This window comes from Mustela erminea, chromosome 3, assembly GCF_009829155.1.
Source record: "Mustela erminea isolate mMusErm1 chromosome 3, mMusErm1.Pri, whole genome shotgun sequence".
Taxonomy (NCBI): domain Eukaryota; kingdom Metazoa; phylum Chordata; class Mammalia; order Carnivora; family Mustelidae; genus Mustela; species Mustela erminea.
In genome coordinates this window covers 28063382-28080059 of record NC_045616.1, presented here as the reverse complement: position 1 = coordinate 28080059, position 16678 = coordinate 28063382, and the positions used below count along the sequence as shown (strand labels likewise).

Below are 16678 nucleotides of genomic sequence, written 5' to 3'. Positions count from 1 at the left end.
AAATATACTTATTTCGGGACGCCTGGGTGGCTCAGTTGGTTAAACAGCTGCCTTCGGCTCAGGTCATGATCCCAGCGTCCTGGGATCAAGTCCCGCATCAGGCTCTTTGCTTAGCAGAGAGCCTGCTTCTCCCTCTGCCTCTGCCTGCCACTCTGTCTGCCTGTGCTCACTCTCTCTGACAAATAAATAAATAAAATCTAAAAAAAAAAAAAATATATATATATATATATATATATATATTTTTTTTTTTTTCCTTTAACCACTACACAGCAAAATTCAGAAGTTTCCTTACAAATGCCCCCAAGGATATAGACAGACAGTCTGGCAAACGGCCATGTAGCACAGGCACAGGCACCAATTTGTAGGTTGGGTTCCTGTTTGCTTGGCATATCATAGTATGTCCAGATATCTACTGCAGAATATGGGCTTATTTCAGAATATAGGCCTTGGAATTTAATTTTACGTCTGCCATGTTTTAAATGTCCTAATTCTCAAGTAGCATTTTTATCTGCTTCAATAATTGACATGGCCATTTGGAACCTCAGTTTTCTCCTTGGAACACTATCAAAAGGTGTCAATGGTTCTGCTGTGCAGGGTGACAAAAACTTTAATAATTTTGTCCTCCAAGGGAACAGAGCCCTGACCAAGACCACCAGGCACACTTTGTTTGCCAGGATGACATGACAGGTTGCTATTTTCCCATGAGTTATTATGGGGGCATAATCACAAAAGGAATTCCATAGACCACCAGTGATTCATGTGGACTCTTTTTTTTTTTCTTTTTATAGATTTTATTTATTTATTTGACAGATGGAGATCACTAGTAGGTAGAGAGGTAGGCAGAGAGAGGGGAAAGAAGGCACCCCACTGAGCAGAGTAGCTAGGTGTGGGGCTTGATCTCAGGACCCTGAGATCATGTCCCGAGCTGAAGGCAGAGGCTTAACCCACTGAGCCACCCAGGTGCCCCTTACGTGGACTCTCATATCTAGCCAAAATTCTGTAAACTCTCTTATTTTCCAAGATTTTAAAAGCTCTGTGAGAGTTCCCATGTATGGATACCATTATAGTTTAAAATGAAAGTGAACCGATTTTGTATTTTGTCAGTATTTTGTTTAGAAAGTTAGAAGGTAGATTCATGAATCATTAGCGTGTTCTTATCTGCTTGGTGATGAAGGCTATTCCACTGAAAAGACTATTATGATTTGTTTAATTATAAAAGTAATGTTTAAAATAGAAGGTCTCTCCAGCAATGATGGCTTTGGTTTACGTAGTTCCTATTTAAAAGTTTTCAAGGTACTTTAGAGACTTATTAATTCTCACATTTGTCCCTGGAGTGGATAATGAACAGACTGAGAAAACTGAAGCAATGAAGTCACACAGTGCTTCTAAGATTCATTAGTAGGCAATGAAGAACCAAAGAATATAATCAAGAATCACCTTCTGACAGAGTTCCACTAGGCCCAAAAGCTTTCTAAGCAGTATAGTTAGAGGGTTTTAAATAATGATGTTTTAATACATTCCCTACCTGATAGAACTATTGTCAACTAGCCTGTGTCCTCTCAAACCATCTTTGTGTGGACAACATGATTTTTAAAAACACATGTCTTCTGAAGTAGTAATGTGATACCACCTTTAAATAATGACTCTGAGACACATCCTCTTAGGATAAATATTTACTTAAACAGCTAAGATAAACCTCTTGGGGGCAATCTAGACTTTAACATTAGGAAGGTAGTGGGGCTTGCAGGAGAGCTCAGAGAACACTCACTCTGCCCAGGACCTCCAGGCTTTGATCATCCAAAATTGACAGCGGGTCGAAGAGCCAAGAGAACTGTCCTAAGGCACTGAGGCCCTTCTTAAGTTTAAGTCTATCTGCTTTCTAAAGAATAGAAAATGTGGAGGAAATATGGCAAAATGTCTCCTGAGGTGCACAAAATAGTTGCTGGTGAGACTAGAAAGGAAAGAGACTCTGCAGAGTAGTCCCCCAAATCTTGTAATGGGCAGTACAACATGGTGACACACGTCACGGTTCTGAAAGCTGTTGGCTTGGATGTGAAGCATGGACATATTTCTGGAATATTGTCAGTGCTCAGATTTCAGTTCCTGCTGATAAGAAAGCTGCCATTCCATCCTCAAAATAGTTCAAGCCAGTGATTGAGTCGAACTAAAACAGCGGCCAAGTCCAGATCCAATAAACACACTCAGCCCACCTCCAGTAGCTTGACATGAAAGGAGCCTGCACCTTTGAAAAGTTAAGTACAATTTTAGATTCTTCTTTTCTTTTCTATAAAATGTCTGGCATAGGGGTGCCTGGGTGGCTCAGTGGGTTGAGCCTCTGCCTTAAGCTCAGGTCATGATCTCAGGGTCCTGGGATCGAGTCCTGCATCGGGCTCTCTGCTCAGTGGGGAGCCTGCTTCCCCCGTCTCTCTGCCTACTTGTGATTTCTCTCTGTGTTAAATAAATAAAAATTTTTTTTAAATGTCTGGTGTATACTTCAAAATCACTAGACGCACAACAAAGCCAGAAAATGGCATCCATGGTCAAGAGAGGAAGTAGGCAATAGAAATAGGTTCAGAGATGGACCAAATGTTGGAATCATCAGAGTGGCTTTTAAATATCTATGCTAGAGAAGGTGAAAGACATAATAGAAACGGTGCACAACATTCATGGAGAAATGAGAAATGTTGGCAGAAGCACAAAAACCATTTTTAAAATCCAACTAAATAGGATACTAGAAACAAAAAATGTAACATCAGGAAGAATTCATTAGATAAACTTGAGAGAAGATTGCACACAGTAGAGGAAAATTTCAATAAATTTGGAATAGCTGATAGGAAATACCTAACTGGAAAAAAAAAAAAAAAAAGAGTAAAAAGAAAAGCAAAGACCGTCCGAGATCTGTGGGAAAATAGCAAGTAATTCAAGAAGGAGAGAAGAAGGACAATGGGGCAGAAGTAATATTTGATAAAATAATAGTTAAGAACTTTGTAGAACTGAGGAAAGATCCAAACACTTAGCAAATCTAAGGAGGATAAATACAGAGAAAACCACATTGCAGTCAGTTACTAAAAACCAAAAATAAAAGGCAATGCTTAAAAGTAGCTGGAGAAAAAAGACACGTGTCTAAAATGAACAGGAGGAGAGAAAACAGTTATGTTTTCACTTAGAAATAGCAGAGGCCAGTAGACAAAGGAAGGACATCTTGAAAATCCTGAAAGAACAAAACAGTTCCGTCAACCTAGCATTTTATAGCTAGCAAAAATATCTTCAAAAAAGGAAAACAACATTATATTTTCAAATGGAAGAAAGTTGAAATGGTTTATTTCCAGGAGACCTTCACCATGGAAATGGAGAAGAAATTCCTCAGGCTGAAGCAGATAATACCAAACGGATCTCAAGAACCAGCTTTTTTTTTTTTTTTTAATCTTTTTATGTTATGGTTATATGTTTTGTTTCTTTAAGAGACCAAGTGTTTAATGCAAAAACAGTAGTGATGTATTATAAGGTTTTTAACATATATCAAAGTAAAGTAGAAGATACATACAGAAGAAGTAAAAAAGAAAAAGTGATGGTGGGGAGGGGTAGAATGGAATACTATTATATAATTTTTACTGCTTATAAACTAGTATACTACTATTTGAAAGAAATAGAGATGCACAATTTAAAAAAAGAAATAGAGATGCACAATATATTCAGATACACTATTAAAATTTTACATAAAATGTGTAACTTAACAATTAGTACACAAAACAAAATAGAATTCTCAGTAAATCTACTTCTTCCCCAAAATGACAGGAAAAGAGTTGCAGAGATGCAAAGTACAAATGGAGTAAATAGAAACTGAGTATCAGGAGTGCCCAGGTGCCTTGGTAGATTGAGCTTCTGCCTTTGCTCAAGTCATGATCCCAGGGTTCTGGGATGGAGCCCCACCTTGGACGCCCTGCTCTGTGGAGAGACAGCTTCTCCTCTGCCCCTTCCCCTGCTTGTGCTCAGTTGTTCTCTCTCTCTCTCTCTCACACACACACAAATAAATAAAATCTTTAAAAAATAAAAAGGAAAAAAGTGAACACTAAATGGAGAAATTAAAGGACAACATAAATAATAATATTAAATATAAATTGACCAAAATCTTCACTTAAAAAGCAAAGATTTATAGACTAGGTTAAAAAGCAAGACCTGGCTATAAAGTGTCTACAGAAAATATAGGTTAAAATTAAAAGGGAATGAAAATATATAAAACTATGTAACTATTAAATATAAAAAAGGTAATAGCTATATTAATATCAAGACAAAGAAAATTACTAGAGACAAAGACCTATTGGCAGAAGGATTAATTTTTCAAGAAGATGTAACTTTTCAGGATAAAAATCAGTATTTATTTATATAAAATTGATATAAATTGATATATGTTGATTCTATGAAATTGGTAATGAGATGGAAGTAACAATGACAATAGTAACATCAAAAAACATCAAATATGTAGAAATCTACAAAATATGGAAAAGGCCTTTTAACTGAAATTAGAGACATGGCTGAATGAAACTAAAGAAGACTTACGTAAATGGAAAAATGCAAAATGTTTTTGGATGGGTGGAAACAACATTGTTCATTTTCCATAAGTTGATATATAAATTGAAAACAGTGTCAGAATCCCAGCAGATCAATTTTTTTAGAAGAAATTAATAAACTGATTCTAAAATTCATGTGGGATGCAAAAGACCTAAGATAAGCAAAACAACACTGAAAAGAAAATTCCAGAAACTTACCCTACCTGATTTTATGATGTCATAAAGCTATGACAATCAAGACTGTGTACTTTGACACAATGTTAGAAAATGTTTAATGGAGAAGACCTGGAATTCCAGAAACAGACAAATACATGCACAGTAGATGAGTTTTGATCAAGGTATCAAGTCAATCCTAAACAATGGACAAGATATTTTGAAGAGATGTTGCTTGGACAGTTGGAAATGAACTGTAATCCAATTCTAATTCCATTTATAAGCATTAATTGGAGTTGGTCATAGGTGCATATATGAATCTCCGAATCATAAAATTCCTTGAAGAAGACAGTAAGAGAATATCTTCATTGCCCTGAGATAAAGTACTAAGCATGAAGACAAAAATTAATAGATTGGGCCTCCTCAAAATTAAGAATATTTGCTCACCAAAAGACACCATTAAAAATGCATAGGCAAGCCACAAACTAGGAAAAAATTATTGCAGCAAAATTATCTGAATTTAAAATGATACCCTGACAAGCACCTGCAGATCAATAATAGAAAGACAAATACCTCCGCTCCCAAAAAAGTGAGAGAAAAGCTGAAGGACTTGATGGAAGAATATGTGAATTGTCACAAAGCTCATGAACAATTCACTCACTGTCATCAGTCATCAGGGCTATGCCATTAAAATTGCAATGAGATACCACGCAAAGGAGCAACAAAGGCTTCTAGAACTATAGAGCAGTAAGTGAGAGCGGCTCTGATACCTACAATTTTGATCACATCTCTCAGTTACCCTGAGAGTCTGATCCAAAGGGGTCAGCAACCACAGGCCACTTAGGTTAAGGTCCCAAATCAGTAAGGTGGGTTTTAATACCTCATCTGGCTGTCCTTTTAACATTCCCTAGAAATTGAGTTTTAATGGTCAGTCAGGAATTTTATGGTGGGTGCCAATGAGTCTGCCACTTGGGCCCTCTTCTACTCCCAGAGGAAGATGAGGTAATCTGCGTTCTAAGACCCTCTCCCCCCGTATCTCACCCCCCAGGGAAATTGACCTGGCCTGAAACAATCCTTTTCTTCTGCTAACAACTTTTTTGTTCTACTGTCCTTGTATAAACCTTCCATCCTTCCATTTTGTATAGTACTTTGGAATTCTCTTTTTGGTAGATGGAATGCTGTCCAACTCATGAATCATTTAATAAAGCCAATTAGATCTTCAAAACATACACACACACAATGAGATACCATTCATAGTCACAAGAATGACCGAAATGAAAAGAGAGATTGACATCTCTAAATGTTGGTCTTTAAAAGGAAATTAAATCTTTTTGTTTTTATCTTTAGGTTCATTTAAAAATAAACCGCTCATCTCTGCACTCAGGCAGATATTTTAGAATTCTCCCTTCATCAACCTCAGGGTTTCTTATCACTGATAAACAGACCCAGTTGAAAATTCCTAGAAGGTATTTTGTCATGAGTTTTAACTGTTGAGATCATGCACACACACAGAAGGAAACCATCTCAACAACAACAGAATGCTCTCATTTTATCTGGAGATTCAAATACATATACTTTGTCGAATATGAAAGCTGAATTTTAAAACATCACAGAATAACAATGTCACTAGAAGTCATTTAGAAAACTCTGTCCGTATGATCTATTTGTGAAAAGAAAAAAATCCATGAACTTTAACTGATAATCAGCCCACAACATACAAAGAAGAAGAATGGCTAAATAAAATGGGGAAGAGAGGAAAAATGACATTAATTCTGCTATAGCTTCAAAGAAGAAAATCAGAAAAAATTAAAAATCCTTAAGAATATAGTGTTTTCATAGTGAAGATAAAGATGGAATGAAAAAAGATAAGAAACAAGTGGAAGACTTTGATTTTCATTTATTCAGAATAATTCTGTTCCTCCTCATGAGTTCCATTCTCATCATTTAAGGGCAGGACCTCTTAGTTTTTATCCCTAAGTTCAACTATACAGTGATGTGAATCAGGGATTGGGAAGTTCCTCTCATCTTGCTACTTAGAAATAATCTACTACTTGACAAATAATCTGTGATGAGAAATATGAAGCATTTATTAACACAGAACCATTCAGAATTATTGATGAAAAGGAAAGATCCATCATATAATTCCCAGGGCAATGAAGGAGATTCTACTTTATTGATTCTGTAGTTAATAGAATCAGTCATTTATATGACCTGTTAAAAATGATTTATATTTGAATGATGAATTTTATTTGGCCACTTTGAATTTTTTTGATGTCGGGAAGGAAAACATTTTTCTAAAATGAATAATTTGATCTTTTTTTTTTTAAACTCAGAGTGTAATTCACATGACAAGAATGAGTCGAGAAGTAGTTAAAACACAGTCACGGAAAAGAAACAAGTGAGTCTTTAGCAAACAGTCTTCTTGGCTTGAAATAAAGCTGGGTAACCAACTGCTGTATTCTGCTTTGATCATAATATTCCCTCTTCTTCCCATGCTTTCTTGCTTCTCATTGAAATAAGCAAATACAAAAACTGAAAAGGGTCCCAAGTCCCACAAATACAGTATCACAGTGTTCCCTCACTTAAGTAGTTTTATCTGTTTGGTTTCTTGTATTTGAAAAAACAAGGTGATTTTTGGGAGATCTCTCTTATTTGTCTTAAAAACAAGCATCTAAAGTTGGGTTCTCAGAACCTCCAGAATGTGCTCAAGTGTTCTAAAACCAAAGTTAAGAGCATGCACTTTGCAGCTAAGCAGACCTATGCCTGCCTTTGACAGCTACGTGATCTTAGGCAAATCATTTAACTTCCTGGCTCTTTGTTCCCCTCGTGTGTAAAATGCAGCACCCAGTGGTCATTGTGGTTGACCCCCCAACATCATTCCACTTTTGATGATTCATCTAAGATACTTGTTGCCATGCTGGCTCCTTGCCACTGATTGTTTCATGGATGGACAAGCCTGTGCTGCTTGGGGTCAACAAGATACAGCAGTGTGGCTGGTTCTGTTGGATGTGGACCAAGAATTATGCTCCATTGCTGGTGGCCGATATCTCGTGACCATGACGGTGATGAGCTTTAGGATGAAGTCAACATGGCCAGGGAGGTTGGAGACAAACTGACAGCTCCTTGATGATGCTCTTGAGATGCTGATCAACCAGAAACCTTTCCTCTCTATTGACTTAAGCTCATTACACAGTCAGTTTGACTTTCAGCAGAAAGCTCAGTAATTAGGGCAGAAACAACAGACCTACCTCATGGAGTTTTTCTGTAGGGATTAAAAGAAATAATACATGTAAAGCTCTTAGCTTTCTCTAGTGCCTAGGTGCACAGAAAATTCCCAGTTAAATGCACCTGTTGCTCTTGTTCTTCCAGCAAAGAAACCTGGGCAAAGGTCAACTTCTCTTTGTTTGGGGGGAGGGGATCAGGAAGAGGAACAGGATTTAAGCAAGATCTAACCTCTCAGTGACTCTGATCCCACTTGTAGGAGGAAAGTACTTAGGACTTTCTCATGTATGTGCCCTCTGACCTCACATTTTAATTCTTAATCTTTTCTCCTCTGTTTGGGTATCCACTGATTTCTACTAGGTTTTCTTCTTCTTCTTCCTCAACTTTTTACTCTGTAAAGTGCCTTGATATGAAATGAAATGGAGTTAGTGGTAAAAGGATCAGTTAATGCCTTTTCTTTTTTCTCCAAGTTTTTAAAGAATTACAAGATGATCTGCTCATCCAGCAGATGTAGACAGGGGTGTGGCTCATAGGTTCTTTGCTTCCTTGTGTCAGGAAGGAATGACATCTTTTTGTTTCAAGGGTACAAAAATTTGCATTGCCAGGTACTTAGGGAATACCTGAGGGCAAGTTTTATTCTGAAGGTGATGGGAAGACTGGGAGCATCAGGATGGCTTTCCTGAGAGTAAAATGGCTGGACCGTGGGAGTCAGAGGAAAGGGGCATTATGACTCCAAAGGCAGAGTGAATTGCATTTCTGTGGGCTGAGTGGTCTGGACACATGACTGGTCCCAGCGGTGTGTAGATTTGCTGCTGTCTAATGTGGGGGGAGGGTGGGATTCGTGACCTCATTCACATCTCTCTGACCAACACAAGTCATGGCCTAGAAGCTGGGACCCAGTCCTTGTGGCTGAGCCTGACATGACACCAGCAGTCACTTGCTCTTATGAGGATCACATAAACCTAAGCAACGAGGAACTCATTAGCAACCAACAAGAACTGCCATCAGAGGCCTCTCCACAAATTTCTTGAACCTCACAAGCCCTAGACGTCCTGGTGTTCCACTAAGAAGGATATGGAAGCAAGAAAATATTAACTTTTGTGTGAACCTTGGCCATTGTAGCTTAGAGACAGACATGGTATATTTTCGAAATAGGAAGAGATGTTCCATTTTATGTACCTAAAACGACAGAGGAAAATCCCTACATGATTCAGACTCCTAAGTTCGCCTAGCCATCTAGTATTTGATGCTCTGGTATCTCCAGGCCAGGCCTTTCCATTTCTGGACAACTACACATGCTCTTAGTTTTTATTGTTATTGTTATTATTATTATTATTATTATTATTAGCTTCCTTTGTTATAAGGAGCCCCTGATTATTAAAATAGTCAGAAAGAAAATATTGCTTTTTTAAAATTCTGTCCTTTTTTTCTGTTTTCATTTCTCTCTCAATTTATGAAGTAGACTTTAGGGTCAGATATTAGAAAGGCAAACCAGTTTTCTGCACATTAGGTAGTAAAAGCAGTTATTACGCCATTAGTCACAGATTCCGTCCAGAGCATCTCTCTACCTGACAAAGTGTTTAAAGAGGAAACACTTAGTGAAAGCTTTAAGAACAAAACGCATCTCAGTGAAGCCACCGTGGTGTGCCACGCATCAGAATATGGAGATTAAAGCACTCATCAATTTTTCTCTATCACAAAACTGTCCTACTTGTCATTTTAAGAAACCAGCCTATCAAGCATATGCTTTGATCATTTATAATAGATTCATTCTGACTGGTTGTCAACGTGGAAATTAAAATGCCTAGTTGAGAAAGCACAACAGGCACTTTGGTAGAAAAAGATTAAACATTTGTTCCAAATAATAAAGCTTTCTTTGCTAAGATAAATCAATTTAATATCATTAGGAACTTTGCTTTAGAAATCACATCCCACATCTCATGTTTAAATTAAGGTAAACTAACTGCGCTTAATACCTATGATGTGTTCCTCATCTTAGATTTGGACATTGGCTACAATATATCAATGTATTCTATTTTGTCAGGATATTAAATGACTAGTAAAAGAACCATCCTGGAGGAGCTAAGTCCTTTACATACTTAATTTTTATTGTTAAAATGATGACATCTTTTATCTTCTAACACGTTAAAAATGTGAAGGAAACAAGGGCAACAGACACAGCTGGGCATGTATGAAGTGTAGTCCTTCATTAAGAGTAAGCCTGAAGTAATTTCCAAGAATTGAGTTTCTCCAGTTTAGTTCATGGGTAGTTTTGTTTTTCGGAATTTCCACAAATTTTTATTCAAACGAAAATTTTTGTTTATTTGAATAAACATTTGTGTTGCACATTAGGCACTTGGGACAATAAAATAGACAAAAACTCCTGCCCACATGAAGCTTGTTTATTCTGTCTGCGCCAGAAGGAATTTCTGTTTTTTAAATTCCAGTTTAGTTTACACGCAATGTTCTGGGCTCCTGGGTGGTTCAGTGGGTTAAGCCTCTGCCTTTGGCTCAGGTCAGGATCCCAGGGTCCTGGGACTGAGTCCCACATCAAGCTTCCTGCTTAGTGGGAGCCTGCTTCTCCTTCTCCCTCTGCCCTTCCTTCCTGCTTGTGCTCTCGCTCTCTCAAATAAATAAATAAAATCTTGAAAAAATATGCAGTGTGCTGTTAGCTTCAGGTGTGCGATGTATGATTCAACACTTTTATCTGTTATTTAGAGAATTTTGGATTTAAAGCAGTGACCCTATGAAGGAAGTAAAAAATCAGTAAACCTATTCCTAAAGGTATATTTACAAGAATTAAAAAGTGAACCCCCTGTTAGCTAGTTAATAGAATCATGTACTCTATAAATCTGTTTGACACAATTGTCATGCATATTACTTATCACCACTTTTTTCATTTCCTGATTGTAACCTAGCCCAAATGTTTCCCATCTCAGTACTAACTTCCCACGCCTGATTCACCAATGATAAAGACAAATTGAAATGCCTGTTGGGAGTATGTGAGCCTAAAGCATGGACGTGGTCATTACTGAGAAAAAAGGTAGCTCTCTATTTAAACAAGAACACAAAAAGACCAGATCAGTCACTGTGGACCATCACCAGATCCATCATTTTCCTTGCCATGGGCTAGATAACGCATCTTCTTATGTCTTCACCCACATGCTTTACTCCTCACTAATCAGTAATAGAATTTCTTGTAACTTATTTCTATTGAGTATTAAACCAAATGCAGCTAATGTAATAGCTGACATAGTTTTTGCAGTCTGGAAAAGGTCAAAGAAGAACTTACTTATTTATGATGGAGGGTCATGTTTTCCAAACCCTGCTCACCAAAACACTAGTTCTCAAGCTAAGTGCTCTGTGTTAAGAAGGATGCTTTCCATGGTCAATGTTTGAAAGACCCTACGGGATGTATGTCCTCCTACGGAAATCATATTATAGTGTCAAGACAAGTTCCCAACAGAGACATGAAACGTCTAGTAAATAAAATGACAAACTGATGGGATTAAATCTGTGTGTGTGTGTGTGTGTGTGTGTGTGTACATACACACCTGAGGGGGTGTCTTTCTGACACTGCCTTAAATCTATTAGGAATGTTAACATACTCTTAAAGCCACACACTTGATTTGATCCCTGCCCTAGGCACTGTTTCGCTTTGAGAATCCTTTCAGATTAGAGGGACTAGAAATGAGAAATAGTTAGATTTTCCAACCCAGCATTTCCTCATCCCTGTATGGTCCCTTTAAATTCTCTTCTGATATCTAGTCTCTCTCACACCTTTTCAGCTAAAATAAGCCACCGGACTCTTCCCGTGTTCTCCCTGAAAATCATCTTTCCATGGCCCCGAAGTAGATTCCATTTACTTTGTTCCTGCCACCTTTTCACCAGAATCAGTTTTCCAGTGATTTCACTACTGAGTAATATGGGGCACCATTTTCCCAACTTTCAATAAACATTTTCTCCCCATTTTTCCAGCCTCTGCTAGCAGTTTCCTTGCTGTTTTTATAACTGTCACTGACAATTTCATGACTGTTATTTCTGCCCCTGCTAACGTTTGCTCTCGGACTCTAGGGAGTCACCTTCGAGTCTCTGGTGGGCGGTAGTATTCCCGTCAAACTTTCAGCTTTCCGTCTTGCCTGGCCATTTGCTGGCTGATCTGGCTGCTTGTGTTTTCTTTCCTTGTCATGTATCCTTAGAATGAATTCCATCTTTTTTTTTTTGGTAAATCGACTATATAATTTATTGCCATAATTCACTGATATATTTGAAAATGAAAGTAGACACTAATATTAATTATTCTCAGGTAACAGGCAAAAAGTGAGACCCTCTTGGGCAGAATAAGATGTGTGCTTACCACATTTTTAGGTAATCTGGGTTTTTTTTTTTCCTATGTGAACATTATAAATAGCTGTGAAGAACATTATGGACATACTAATACCTTCCTTTTTCACTTCAGTAAGTAAAGCTTTCTAATACATGGACACAGTTTAGAGCTAACTAAATTTTGAAAAACAATCCTAGCTCTGAATTTTGAATATCCGGTTGCAGATCTGGTTAGGGTTTCCTATATATTTCAAGAAAATCTTGTATAATCTTGTGCCTCAATACTTTATCAAAAGTTTTGTTTGGAAGTAGTTAGGCAAATCAGGTTTTCACCATTTTTACATATTGTATTTAATTGTGAGGAAATCCAGAGTTGATAAAAAAAAAGTGAACAAATTAAGCTCAGTGATGTTAATAAGATAAGAATGCATCATTTACTCTATTAATAAATATACCCAAGGGGCACCTGGGTGGCTCAGTCGCTTAAGCCTCCAACCTGACTCTTGATTTTGGCTCAGGTCATGATGCCAGGGTCCTGATAGAGCCCCGCCTTGGGCTCTCTGCTCAGCGGGGAGTCTGCTTGTCTCACTCTCCCTCTTCTCTGCCCCCTGCTCACACACTCTTTCTCTCTCTCAAATAAATTGAAAAATCTCTATAAATAAATAAATATACCAAAGAAAATTAATTTTACCATTTGATTAACCTGACTTCCTCCCAGAAATCTGCAAAGGCAAGAGTAGAAGATGGTACCATGCAGAAAGAAAGGCGTGATTCCATCCAAACATCATTCTACCAGCATCCGGATGGCTCAGCAGAACATGAGAATTTCCTCTGTTTAGAGTCGAATCAGCCAGCAGAGCGTGGATTCTGTCTTCCCAGATCTCCCATGTGTGTCCTGGGTGCTCAGAAGTCCATTCATTTTTTTAGAACTCTAGAAATCAAGACGTTCATTTATGGACCTTAACTTAGCGGAGGGGTTCCTAAAATGGCTGAATGCATGACGTCCATGGGATTCGTCTGCATTTACATATTTTATTCTATGCCCTTTGGTTGGAGCAGCTTCCATATTTGTCCGTGGCACTAGGAAATCTGCTGTACGACTCACCTTGTCTCACTGTGTCCCGGGTTAGGGAAGTAAATGCACCAGCTGCTTGACGTGCTGTGGGAAGGGATTTCTGCTGATCAGGCAGACTCTTCTTTTGAGAGACTCATTTCTATCCCAGGAGGTGACTTGGACACTGGGAAAAAAATAAATATGGAAGACCCTAGATTTAGGTACAAGTTGCTTTGTATGAAATACAGAGCTCCTCCCGCAGGGCAGTTCAGAATCTAGGACTTGAGAGTCAAGCAGAGTCTGGAAAAACATAATTTCCATCTAGAACCCTTTGAATTTCGTCCCTCAGTGTTTCTTTAAGGTTCTTAGCCACTCACAGTGTGTGGCCAATGTGCAGCCTCTTGGAAATGACATTAGACAGGATATTGAAATGAGGGCATCCATTACTTAACTACTTGGGGAACACTGACTCCAGTGACCAAGTACAATGTAAAATATTACGTTGGATGTAAGTCAAGGGACATGGGAAACTTTAAGGAGTTGAAGTGCAGGAAGTATTGCTAAAGTTGCATCCTCTACAAATGATCGTTGGCATTCAACTCAATGATCTCAACGTGTTGGCCATGTTTGAAGTTCTAAACTTTGAATGCATAGGGTAGCACGCTTTCCAAAAATAGAGAATGCAAGTCAAACCATTTCATACAGATTTTGATCTCTGCGAAATATAAATCGGCATTTTCTTTGTTTCCTCCCTAGAAGTGTACTCCACGTGCAAACACGCTTCACTCTTAAGAGATGTAATTATTTGCGCTATTATCTTTTTTCCTCTAGAAACTCATTTTCTTTTTCTAGTTAATAGTGCAGAATTGCTGTGGGAGAGGCTCTGCCTCTGGGGTAGATGTTTTGCAGACTTTGAATAAAATGGACCTTCTCGACAGCCCAGTGGATGTGGGCTCATCTGACTTCCCTCCTGGGGGGTTCCTGGCAAGACCTTGCGAGTCCTTTCACTGGACACATTTCATTTCCCTGAGCTTAGTCAGGAGTCAGTCTTGGCTTATATGGATTCCCTGCTAAGGTGGAGCTGTGTCCTTTGGGTTTACTCTGCACGAGTTACAGTATCTCAGGCTTTGCTTTTTGCCGGGAACAAGATTGCAGGGGCAGTCTCCAAGGACTCTGAGGTCCTGGAAGGATTTGATAGGGGTTTCGACTTAAACTTACATGTTAACATACAAACCAGAGGGCTTTCCGCCGCGTGATGAACATTAAGGTGATTCTTTTTGGACAGATTATTGTCTGTCAACTGTGAAAATGACCATGGGTCGGGCAAGCCCAGAGTCAAAGGGAAATCAAAGCAGGCTCCATAACCATGAGTAACATTCCCTCGATTGCAGTCACATATCTCACACACACATACACGCACGCACACATGCGCTCGCACTCATACACACTTTACATGCTGCCATGTGCTTGACATAATCCGCAAAGCCAAGAGGGATTCGGAGAGCCAACCTGTCTAACATCACAGCACAGTGAGTTGTTGAGCTGGGATTCAGGTCCAGGTCTCGCTGATTGAAAAGTCCAGATTTTTCCATTACTCCGCGCTCTCTCTCCGGACATCATGAAAAGGGAATTGTGAAGTCATCTAAGAAATCGTTTACCCCAAATCCTCCCTTCACTTCGAAGTAATGGAAAATGGAAGCTCGGCCCAGGTGACTCAGAGAGCAAAATCAAGACTCAGAAATGCTGAGCCGCTACATAGTAACCCTTTACTAAGTGGAGGGATGCAGGCAGAATTTCAGAATACATCGCATTTTTCTTGCCCAATAATTATTCTCAACGTTGTTCTATCCTCCACAGTAGCCATCACACAGAGCAGTTCCGTTCCAAGATGAATGGGAAATGCAACCGAGTGCAATTAAAATTATCATCACTCTGTGTGTGTGCTGTTGGAAACCCACCCCCTGTTATGCGTGCACCATGGATGATTTTGCCCTCAGAATAATGGGGAGAACATTCAAATTGGAGACCCTAGAAAGGGTTCCAGGGTAGTCTCATGCAAAATCCTCCCAGTTTAGGTGAGGGAGAGAGGCCCAGGGGAGCTCCCTGTGGGGCTCCCTTCATGTGTTAGTGCTTTGGTTTGCCCTTCAATCTTCCACATCTGTTTCATGCCCTTGTCACCACACCGCCTTTCTTACCTTTAACTAAATTTACTTATTTTTATCTCTGCACAAGCACATCTAAACAAAGCAAAACACACGTGAGTATACCCACACAAAGTGGGGGAAGTGGTCCTGAATAAAAAAAAAAAAAATAGAAACTGTAGGGAATACAGACATGGTTTGTGTGCCGGCTGGAAATCTCAGTGCAATATGGTGCTGACCCCTGTTTCCCTTAGGGGAGACTTTACATGCAGAAAAGCATCGTATTAGAGATATTACTTGAATTTGCTTTTGGCTTTCTGGCTTCTCTTTTCAGTATCCAAGAAACAGCTTCCAGCATTGATAATGGGATCTCAGGCTTTCTCATTCATTTATTCATGCATTCATTCGTTTGTTGGTTCTTTAATTCATTTGTTCATGCATTCTTTCATTTATTTCCACCAGCTTGTAGTTAAGGCATTTTTCTTTCACATTAAAACAAAAAACAAAAAACAAAAAACAAAACAAAAACTCCCCAGTGTTCTAAAGCAATCCACAAACATTATTTTAGGAAGGATGCCTAAGCCTAACCCCTTCACCAAACCCTCATGGTTATAGAGCTCTTGGTTTTCCAGTGTCCATCCTTGCTTCCCTGGCGGTCACACACACTGCATCTTATCATGTCTTTTATCATGTTCGTCTTTCAGAGGACAGGTCATCTTTTTTATATTGACTTCTTTCTTTAAATGAGAAGGAATCCTCATGCCTTGGTCTTACCTGCAGGAGAAGGTCTTCATAAAACTTAATAATAAATAGTATTTATTTATTACCATGAATGACGAGTTCCATCCTCCGCTCATTTATGGCTAGTCCTCTCTGCGTCCATAGACTGTCTTTTCCTTACGGGTGGGCATCTTAGAAAGGAAGATGAACCCCATACCTTGTTGGTTGAATTGTCTTTTTTTTAAAAAAAAAAAAAAGATTTTATTTTATTTATTTGACAGAGAGAGATCACAAGTAGACAGAGAGGCAGGCAGAGAGAGAGAGGAGGAAGCAGGCTCCCTGCTGAGCAGAGAGCCCGATGCGGGACTCGATCCCAGGACCCTGAGATCAAGACCTGACCCAAAGGCAGCGGCTTAACCCACTGAGCCACCCAGGCACCCCGGTTGAATTGTCTTTTTATTTAAAAAAATCGACACCTCCGCAGATAGGCCCAT

At 38.8% G+C, this 16678-nt stretch overlaps 1 long non-coding RNA gene across 1 annotated transcript; it reads right to left on the bottom strand.

The window, feature by feature from the left end:
- Positions 1-13028: 13028 nt before the first annotated feature.
- Positions 13029-16406, bottom strand: LOC116586024. Its single transcript, XR_004283858.1, has 3 exons — positions 16292-16406; positions 13375-13507; positions 13029-13200 (listed from the first exon to the last, which is right to left on the bottom strand). It is a non-coding gene; the product is annotated as an uncharacterized LOC116586024 (long non-coding RNA).
- Between the last annotated feature and the right edge of the window lie 272 nt (positions 16407-16678).